Raw genomic sequence first — 10335 nt, forward strand, 5'->3', positions numbered from 1 at the left:
GCTTCCACCTGCCGCTGCCGTAAAAACTTCTTCTTCAGCCGGCGGGGGACCCCAAACCCCCGCCAGCCGCCCCGCGGTGTTTAAAATTCATCTTCGGCCTCCGTGGCCGTGCTGCTGTGATAGGCGCTGTTGAAATCCACTTCGGAGTCTGACGTCGCAGCACGTACAACGTACAACGACGTCAGACTCCGAAGTGGATTTCAACAGCGCCTATCACAGCAGCACGGCCACGGAGGCCGAAGATGAATTTTAAACACCGCGGGGCGGCTGGCGGGGGGTTGGGGTCCCCCGCCGGCTGAAGAAGAAGTTTTTACGGCAGCGGCAGGTGGAAGCAGACCTCGGCTGGCGGGGGTTGGGGTCCCCCGCCAGCAAAAGTAAGAACGGCAGCGGGGGAGGGTTGGCGGCGGGAGGGGGGTGGAGAGTCATTGGTGGCGGTGGGGGCTCGGCGGTGGGGGCTCGGCGGCGGCGGCGGGGGGGGGGGCTAAAATGTGCCCCCTCCCTCTGGCCCCCCCTACCGCCGGAGTCCAGATACGCCCCTGATGTAGACCATGACCTCTAAGCACTAGAAGCCGAAGCAAGGAAGGACTGGAGGCAGGGCTTTAAATAGTGTAGGAATTAGGTTCAAACATGTGCAGCTGATCCAAGATGGCTGCCTCCATCAGAAGAGATGCCCTACGCCCAAATATGGGCTTCCTTCCTGAAGCTGCCCATCTCCAAGATGGCTGCCACAACCTGAGACACCCATCTCCAAGATGGCCGTCCTATCCTGGAGATAACACATCCAAGATGGCCGCCGCATCCTCGAATGCCCATACCCTGCGCAAGCAGGCTGCACCTCTGGAGGAGTGGAACAGAGTGTAACATCTATGTACTTCTCTGTCTCCCTCAGCTCCACCCAGTCTGCTACTCTAGCCTCAAGAGAATGGACTCGTTCTCTGAGCTAGGAGCTCTTTGCATCAAGCACACACATATAACCTCTCATAAACTGGGAGACACTCATACATATGATACTCAATGAAAAAAACAGGATAGCATCTCTCTCGCTGCTGGACTGCTGTCTGCATCTTAGTATCATAGAGTTGTTTAATTAAGGTATTAGGGATATTAGATGAATATAAAGAGCCTTAAGATTATATGGTATAATATGTAATTTAGTGTTTGCTTCTCAGAAACTATTTAAATGTAATTAAAACTCTAATGCAAAATCTCCTCTTGTTATCCTAATTAGATTAACTAATAATAACAATAATTTCTCCTTCTTCCCTCCAAGCTTTTACAGCTGAGCAAGCAGGGTAGTATGGGTATGGGATTTGCGTTCCAAGACGTATGAGCAGAGACTTGCTGACCTGAACATGTATACCCTGGAGGAAAGGAGGAACAGGGGTGATATGATACAGACGTTCAAATATTTGAAAGGTATTAATCCACAAAAAAATCTTTTCCGGAGATGGGAAGGCGGTAGAACGAGAGGACATGAAATGAGATTGAAGGGGGGCAGACTCAAAAAAGATGTCAGGAAGTATTTTTTCACGGAGAGGGTGGTGGATGCTTGGAATGCCCTCCCGCGGGAGGTGGTGGAGATGAAAACGGTAACAGAATTCAAACATGCGTGGGATATGCATAAAGGAATCCTGTGCAGTAGGAATGGATCCTCAGAAGCTTAGCCAAAATTGGGTGGCGGAGCAGGTGGGGGAAGAGAGGTTGGTGGTTGGGAGGCGAGGATAGTGGAGGGAAGACTTATACGGTCTGTGCCAGAGCCGGTGATGGGAGGCGGGACTGGTGGTTGGGAGGCGGGAAATACTGCTGGGCAGACTTGTACGGTCTGTGCCCTGAAAAAGGCAGGTACAAATCAAGGTAAGGTATACACATATGAGTTTATCTTGTTGGGCAGACTGGATGGACCATGCAGGTCTTTTTCTGCCGTCATCTACTATGTTACTATGCTACTATGTTTAGGGAAAAAATGGTACAAAGCAGCAGATGGACATTGTTCTTGCAAAATCACCCAAATTGCTATTTCCAAAATATATTTTAAAGATATTTTTCTATGCAGTTTGTCTGCAGTGTATTCAAATCACAAGGGGGCATCTTGAAGGTGGCATTTGGGTGGTCCCAAAACTTGGACGTTTTTCTACCATTCAGGGCTAAAAGTTGCACGTTTGGTCTAGACCTGTTTCAATCACTACTAAGTCATAAAAAGGTGCTCTAAATGACCAGATGACCACTGGAGGGATTAAGGCATGACCCCCATTACTCCCCCAGTGGTCACTGACCCCCTCTCACACACAACCCCAAAAAAATGTGAAAGAAAGAGTTCATCCCAGCAACTATGACAGCTTCAGATGTTATGACCAGTCCTATTAGAGCAGGTCCCTGGTGTAGCCTACTGGTTGATGCAGTGGACTGTAGAGAGGGGGACCCAGGCCCATATCCCACCCCATTTCCTACTCTATTACACTTGTAGAGGAAAGTGTGAGCTGTCCAATACCCACCAAACACCTACTGTACCCACATATAGGTGGCACCTACTACTACTACTTAACATTTCTAAAGCGCTACTAGGGTTACGCAGAGCTGTACAATTTAACATAGAAGGACAGTCCCTGCTCAAGGAGCTTACAATCTAAAGGACAAATGTACAGTCAGTCAAATAGAGGCAGTCAAATTGGGGTAGTCTAGATTTCTTGAATAGGTATAAAGGTTAGGTGCCGAAAGCAACATTGAAGAGGTGGGCACCTGCAGGCATAAGGGCTATTGTAGTGGTATACAGTTGGGTACAGAAGGTTTTTGGTGGGTTTTGGAGGGCTCACCTTAAGATATAAGGGGGTAACAGTGAGATATGTATCTGAGACCTCTTATGTGACGTCCACTACAGCGCTCTCTAGGGTGCCCCACTGCTCTGCTGGGATGTCTGTGGTTCCAGTCTACTGCAACCATTACCAGCTACTGGAACAGTTCTCCCTGTAGAGAATCCAGGATCTTCTTACTTCTAAAGGACCCCACAATAGGGATACCCCAATCAACATCTGGCATATTAAAATCACCTATTAGCATTAGTAGTACTTCATCTTTCATAGCTATATTTTGAATATCTTCAAGTAAATCTCTGTCTTCTTCTGTCTCTGAAGGAGGCCTGTATATCGCACCAATGTAAGTACATTTTCCATTCCCTGTTTCCAGATTGACCCACAGTACCTCTTCATACCCAGCAAGTCCTGCAATTCTCTTTAACATATAACGCCATTCTCCTCCGTTTTTTCCTACCTTGTCTTTCCTGAACAGGTATAACTATATCCCAGTCATGGTTCTCCATAAACTGCGTCTCCTTGACCACAAGTAAATCCAAATCAGCCTCTTCCATCACAACCTCTAGATCCAGAACCTTATTTCCTGTACTATAGGCATTAATACACTGCTTATCAGTTGTTGCCGCTTTTTTCCACTTGTGATATTTAATGTTTCACTTGCCTGAGGTCTTATACTTACCTGGGATTTTTGATCACCCAGCTCCAATGATTCTGGTTTAAAGACCTCTTCAGTAGGTTAGCCAGTCTGCTGCTGAAGACACTTCTTCCCTTCTTTGATAGACAAACACCATCTCTACTGAGCAGCCCTTGGAAAATCCATAGTCCAGGAAGCCAAAATGCTCTTGATGATACCATCCACGCAGCTATGCATTCATCTCCAGGATGTGAGTTTCTCTGCCTTGGCCCTTTACCCTTGACTGGAAGAATTGAGGAGAACACCAACTGCTCACCTATCTGCTTCACCTTCTTTCACAGAGCCATGAAGTAACTTTTAATATGTTTGGAGGGGTACCTAACAGTATCATTTGTGCCAACATAGATGAGCAGCATCAGATAAAAGTCAGTAGGCTTTATGACTCTTGGCAAGCTCTCCAACACATCTCAAATCTTGGCACCTGGTACACAACATACCTTCCAGGACATCATATCTGGTCAGCAGATGGATGCCTCAGAAAGAAATTGCTGTCTATCACTACCTTTCGCTTTCTAGTAGTCAATGATCTAGCAACTTTGTGGGTTTCAGGCTTCGGTTCCTCCTGTTCCAGGGAAGTGGAGGAGGTGAGAGCAGTAATACACATGTAGGGCCAGCAGGGACAAACATGTAGGTCAGACAAGGATGCATGTTACAGTTGACCTATGAGACAGTCACCTTGTTACGAACCCTATTATGTAAATGTACCGATTTTTATTTACCTGTTCCAAGTTATCTCAGTGCTAGACCTTATGTAACAAGACAGTTTTGGTAAAGGATTTAATTGGTGAGTCTCAATTAGGGTTTACATTTATAGTAGAAACCTTTTTTTCGAGATTATGATTGCTTTTTATTAATTGAGCTTTTTCTCCCAGGTTATAAAATTATTCATAGCCCTAGAATTGGTAAAAGGGGTGGTGGGCTGGCCTTAGTATGCAAAGATGTTTTTATTCTCAACATGTGTGGCTCTCTTATGCTATCTGACCTTGAGATGATGATATGTCAACTTGATGATGTATTTTTATCTGGTTGTCTGAGAATAGTTTTTATTATATAGACCTCCAGGCAATTCAAGTGAATTTATGATTTTATTGCTCAATCTGCACCTTTATTTGCTTAGGTGATTTAAATCTTCACCTAAAGGATGACTCAGACTCTCATTTTTTTAAATTTGTTAGATTTTCCTCATTCTTTACTCATTACTATTCGCTTGATACAAGTAACTCATAAACATTCTTTGGACTTATGAGCATTTTCTTCAAATTTAACTGATTTAAAATTAATTTCAGATTTAAAATGGATTCTTGTGGCTTGGTCTTTTGGATTTTTCCCTTGAACTTAAACTTTGCCAATTGTAGAAAAAAAGCACGACATGCTTTGGCATCTAACATGGGATTTTATTAGGAGACCAAACATGGACTGTGCTTCAGTGAGATGCCTGCATCAGGGGTCAATTGGTTACAGTACTATTGAATTAAAATGAATTCAACTAGAGAGATCTGTTAAGAAATTTTTAGTTTGAGTTCTTGCAATCTCAGTGATGTAATGGTGATTACTGGCAACTACCAACCTGAATCAGCCTCTTGATTTCCCCTATGTCATTTTGGAAGTGTTTCAAGTGCATTTTAAGACATATCAAGAGTTCTTTTAATTGAGTTAGTTTACACAGTTCTTCTGGAAGATTAGTGAACTGAACGACTCAGCTTTGATCATGTACTCAGAGCTAAACTAAAATGGGTAAAGATAGAGTTGATTGTGTTGTTCATGATGGACAGGTAATAAAGAAGTTAAACAACAACAAAAAAGAATCATTGTGTGAACAGAAAAGAGCCTGCTGTCACTTAGAGCATTATGGAGAAAGATGGGGGATTTTCAGATTAAGACTACGTCTACATTGTCTATCCAACAGTATAAACAGGGTGTCATAGTCCTACGGTGACTGCTTCAGGTCCAGAGTGTTTCTTTTCCCTGGGGCCCCAAAGGGGCGCTGACCTCGGCCCTGCAGACTTGCAGTGGTGGCATTCTCCCACATCTGCGCATGCCCTGCCCCTGAGGAGTGTGAATGTGCAGCAAGCCCTGGATTGAAGTGAGGGTAATACATCAGAGGAGGGGGATGACTGGGTGTCATCGGGGCTGAACATTCTTAAGCAGACTCAACTCCCTCATCCAGTGCCTTTGTTCCTGAAAGCCTTAGTTCCTGAAAGTTTTGGTTCCTGAAGCCTTGTTCCTGAGGGCCTTGCTCTTGTGAGCCCTGCTCTTGCTCCTGGTTCCTGCTCAAGCCAAGTTCTGTTCCTGGTTCTTGCCAGAGCCTTAGTTCCTGAAAGTTTTGGTTCCTGAAGCCTTGTTTCTGAGGGCCTTGCTCTTGTGAGCCCTGCTCTTGCTCCTGGTTCCTGCTCAAGCCAAGTTCTGTTCCTGGTTCTTACCAGAGCCTTAGTTCCTGAAAGTTTTGGTTCCTGAAGCCTTGTTCCTGAGGGCCTTGCTCTTGTGAGCCCTGCTCTTGCTCCTGGTTCCTGCTCAAGCCAAGTTCTGTTCCTGGTTCTTGTCAGAGCCTTAGTTCCTGAAAGTTTTGGTTCCTGAAGCCTTGTTCCTGAGGGCCTTGCTCTTGTGAGCCCTGCTCTTGCTCCTGGTTCCTGCTCAAGCCAAGTTCTGTTCCTGGTTCTTGCCAGAGCCTTAGTTCCTGAAAGTTTTGGTTCCTGAAGCCTTGTTCCTGAGGGCCTTGCTCTTGTGAGCCCTGCTCTTGCTCCTGGTTCCTGCTCAAGCCAAGTTCTGTTCCTGGTTCTTGCCAGAGCCTTAGTTCCTGAAAGTTTTGGTTCCTGAAGCCTTGTTCCTGAGGGCCTTGCTCTTGTGAGCCCTGCTCTTGTTCCTGGTTCCTGCTCAAGCCAAGTTCTGTTCCTGGTTCTTGCCAGAGCCTTGATCCTGGTTTCTGCTCAAGCCAAGTCTTGCCCCTGGTTCCTGCTCAAGCCAAGTCTTGCCCCTGGTTCCTGCTCAAGCCAAGCTGTTCCCGGTTCCTGCCAGAACTGTGTTCCTGGTTTCTGTCAAGACTAGCCTAGTTCTGTTCCTGGTTCCTGTCAAGCTGAGCCTTGTTCCTGGTTTCTGCTAGAATCAAGCCTTGTCAGGAGCAGTTCAAAGGTTTATTGAGTACAAGAAATTTTAGTGTGATTAAAAATAGAACTCTTCCTTTTTTCCACTTGTGGAGTTCCTCAGGAGTCCCCTCTGTCTTCCATTTTTCCACTTCTACAGCTCTTTAGGGGTCCGCTCTGTCTTCTTTATTTAACATTTATATTCGATCTCTCAAGTGTGTTCTATCTTCTACAGCACAGGTATGAAAGTCTTTTCCTATGCTGATGACGTCTTTGTATTAGAACCAGCATTACAAAAAAATGTCCCTAACTCAAGCTAGACTTAATGAGTACTTCAGCCTAGTTCAGAGATTCTCAACCCAGTCCTCAGCACACACCTAGCCAGTCAAGTTTCCAGGATATCCACAGTGAATATGCCTAAGATAGATTTGCATACAGTGGAGGTGATGCATGCAAATCTATCTCATGCATATTCATTGTGGATATCCTGGAAACTTGACTGGCTAGGTGTGTCCTGAGGGACTGGCTTGAGAACCCCAGATCTAGTCATAGGTGAGTGCTGAGCACCCCAATACTTAGCAAGCTCCTTCATAGGGTCCAGCAGGTGAAAGCTTGGCTTTTCTGCCGAGCCTTTAATGAAAGAAGCAATTTGCTAGTCACACGCACACAAGAACTAACACCAGCTGCTCATACTGTAGCAGGGCCCTGCTTATCCAAGTACAACTTTCTTTAAGTTGAGCCCCTTATTTTGTAAATCCTGTTAATGTATATTTTCTGTCTATATGTTCCACCTTCGCTTATACCCTGTGCTGTTTACGCTTTCCAAAAATACTAGGACTAGGGGGGCATGCGATGAAGCTACAAAGTAGTAAATTTAAAACGAATCGGTGAAACCTTTTCTTCACTCAATGTGTAATTGAACTCTGGAATTCATTGCCAGAAAATGTGGTAAAGGCGGTTAGCTTAGCAGAGTTTAAAAAAAGGTTTGGATGGCTTCCTAAAGGAAAAGTCCATAGACCATTATTAAATTGGACTTGGGGCATCTAAATGGCAGATGACGTTTAATGTGAGCAAGTGCAAAGTGATGCATGTCGGAAAGAGAAACCCGAACTATAGCTACATAATGCAAGGTTCCACATTAGGAGTCACCAACCAAAAAGGGATCTCAGCGATGTTGATGATATGTTGAAACCCTCTGCTCAGTGTGCTGCGGCGGCTAAGAAAGCAAATAGAATGGAATGGAAAACAAAAGTGAGGACGGTATACTGCCTTTGTATCGGTCCATGGTAAGACTGCATCTCGAATATTGTGTTCACTGCATCTCAAAAAAGATATAGTGGAATTAGAAAAGGTACAGAGAAGGGCAATGAAAATGATAAAGGGGATGAGACGACTTCCCTATGAGGAAAGGCTGAAGCATCTTGAGCTCTTCAGCTTGGAGAAGAGATGGCTGAGGGGAGATATGATAGAGGTCTATAAAGTAATGAGTGAAGTGGAACGGGTAGACGTGAATTGCTTGTTTATTCTTTCCCAAAATATTAGGACTAGGGGGCACCCAACATGTAATTATACTCTGGAATTCATTGCTAGAGAATGCTGCAAAAGCAGTTAGCTTAGTGGGTTGTAAAAAAGATTTGGATGGCTTCCTAAAGGACAATCCATAGACCATTATTACAATGGACTTTGGGAAAATCCACTGCTTATTCCTAGGATAAGCAGCATAAAATGTACTGCATTGTTTTGGGATCTTACCAGGTATTTATGACCTGGATTGGCCACTTTTGTAAACAGGATGCTGGGCTTGATGGATCTTCGGTCTGTCCCAGTATGGCAATACTTATGAACTTATGTAAACAAGCCCCATTATTTAAATATTACACAGTGTACGCTCATGGAACAACAAATATTTGTAAAGCATAAGATCTGGAAAGATCTTCCAACTGTCTCTTTCACTCTTTTGCCTGAGGCTGTTACAGTACTGCAAACATGAATACAATCCAGGTCTCTCACCTATTAAAGTAGAGAGGTGTGGTAGCCGTGTTAGTCCACTCTTAAAGGTTATCAATAGAAATCAAACAAAATAAAACATGGAAAAGAAAATAAGATGATACCTTTTTTATTGGACATAACTTAATACATTTCTTGATTAGCTTTTGAAGGTTGCCCTTCTTCGTCAGATCGTGCACAAAACAAACAGTTTCATAAAGACACCACAGACTTTCTGAATAAATTGAAAAATATCAAGCAATTACCACCAAGCACCCTTCTGGTCACGATGGATGTAGAATCATTATACAGCAATATTGCCCAGGCGGATGGCATAGCTGCATGTGGCAGACTCCTAAAAACATCCACACTGGACCATCAATACTCACCAGAAACTATTACAAAATTAATCAAATTTATTTTAACTCACAACTACTTCCGCTTTAACAATGATATCTATTTGCAAATAATGGGCACTGCGATGGGCACCAGGACAGCACCCCAATATGCCAACCTTTTTATGGCTTAGCTGGAAGAGACATTTCTGAATACACACCAGACCAAACCCCTAAAATACTACCGGTACATCGATGACATTTTTATGATTTGGACGGAGGGGGAAGAAACTCTGAAACAATTTTACTATTCCTTCAATACATACCATCCTACAATCAGATTCAAAATTGACTACTCCCCAGGAAAAGTCAATTTTTTGGACACCACGGTCTCAATCAGTGATGGCTGTATACAAATATCTGTATACAAGAAACCCACAGACAGATGTAGCTATCTCCACAACTCCAGCTTCCATCCTTCACATACAAAAAGATCCATCATTTACAGCCAAGCCACAAGATACCACCGTATCTGCTCTGACCCAGGGAACAGAGACAGACACCTTAAAAGCCTGACTGCATCCTTCAAACAGAAAGGCTACAACCCCAAAATAATCTCCAAGAATATTGCCTCCTCCCTCAAAACACCCATGGAGAATCTGCTACAGTACAAATAAAAAAAAGCCACAGACAGAATCTCCCTTATAGTGAACCACGCGAAAAACACAACCAAGAAGATGTTCCACTCAATGTGGAAATTAAAAAGAATAAGACCGTTCTTCCCAAGGAGTGTTTTCCGCAACCTGGTACAATCAATGGTGCTCAGTCATCTGGACTATTGCAATGCACTATATGCCGGCTGCAAAGAACAAATAATCAAGAAACTCCAGACAGCCCAGAACACTGCAGCTAGACTCATATTTGGCAAACCAAAATTTGAAAGTGCTAAGCCCTTACGAGAAAAACTACACTTGCTCCCACTTGAGGAATGTATCGCTTTCAAGGTATGCTCATTAGTTCATAAAATTATCCTTGGAGACGCACCAGCTTACATGTCAGACCTGATCGACTTACCACCTAGGAATACCAAAAGATCATCCCGCACATTCCTTGATCTGCACTTCCCCAGCTGCAAAGGAATGAAATACAAACTAATGCATGCGTCAAACTTTAGCTAACTGAGCACACAGTTATGGAACGCACTGCCGCGCAGCTTAAAATCTATCTACAAAAGAACGAACTTCCGCATATTACTGAAGACCCATCTCTTTAATAAAGCCTACCACAAAGATCAACCAATGTGAATATGCACAACTCACCATCTATGTTTAGAACTGTTTCACTATATCTGCTTGTATATTATAACTTTGTTTAATTATCATCATGCTGACCAAGAATTTGTAATACTAAATGTTTATTTACAATATTCTTCACTA

This window comes from Microcaecilia unicolor, chromosome 4 (assembly GCF_901765095.1).
Source record: "Microcaecilia unicolor chromosome 4, aMicUni1.1, whole genome shotgun sequence".
NCBI lineage: Eukaryota > Metazoa > Chordata > Amphibia > Gymnophiona > Siphonopidae > Microcaecilia > Microcaecilia unicolor.